Genomic DNA, 905 nt, shown 5'->3' on the forward strand with positions numbered 1-905 from the left:
TTCCAAACTTTATTCCTAGGCTTCTTCAGCTTAATTTGCCACAAAGAATGAATTAGGTATAAGCAAAACCTGAAAAGAGCTGCACTGTCAGGGAGGGTGGTGGTAGGCTTAGAAAATATTTTTTAAAAAGCAGTCATGATCTAAAATAGCAGCTCCTCTAACTTCTGCAGGGTCACTGACCTTCTCCAGAAGTTGCTTCAGTTCAGTCTGCCTCGTTTTTAGAAACCTCATCAAAATTCTCCACCAGCTCTGGAACTTCGTCATCTTCCTCCTCTCCAGGAGCAAGTGGTGCTTTCCCATCCACAGATTGTTTGGGCAGAGCTTTGTCCAGTCTCCTTAAGCTAGTCAGACTGTCTGCACCAAGCTGGCTGAGGATGCTGGGAAGCATTTCTGTCAGCTGCTTCGTCTCAGCGTGGCCTGTCATGGGGAAGGTGTTTGCTGCCGGAGACGACTCAACTTTTAGGGTTGTTAAAATGGATCACTGTTCCTTGGTTTGTAAACATGTTCGCCTCTTCAATACCAGAGGCGTTGTTTACCCCTAACTTCTTTAAGGAGAACTGCAGTTTTCTATCGTCTGCTGTGGCCGTTCTGTGAACTACCTTCTTCTTTCTACGAGCAGTTCCTTTCCCACCAATGCACATTTGTGCCTGCAGTTTGGCGAGTTTTTCCTGGTTTGTGATCATTTCTTTCACCTTGTCGGAGTGGAAATGGGGCCGTGCTGGGGACTAAAGTTCACACTTAGGGCATCTTGAGTAGAACAACTGAGATAAGGTGCACACACGCAGCTAGAGGCATTATTGTTGTTGCTATTATTATTATTATTATTATTATTATTATTATTATTATTTAATCTGCACACAAAGTATTATAGTATTATGTATCACTATGGCATTTTTTTTATTAAC

The 905-nt window shown here is 42.7% G+C and overlaps 1 pseudogene; it reads right to left on the reverse strand.

The window, feature by feature from the left end:
* Positions 1-202: 202 nt before the first annotated feature.
* On the reverse strand, positions 203-668 carry Btf3-ps10 (basic transcription factor 3, pseudogene 10; annotated as a pseudogene).
* Between the last annotated feature and the right edge of the window lie 237 nt (positions 669-905).

This window comes from Rattus norvegicus, chromosome 7 (assembly GCF_036323735.1).
Source record: "Rattus norvegicus strain BN/NHsdMcwi chromosome 7, GRCr8, whole genome shotgun sequence".
NCBI classification, from domain to species: Eukaryota; Metazoa; Chordata; class Mammalia; order Rodentia; family Muridae; genus Rattus; species Rattus norvegicus.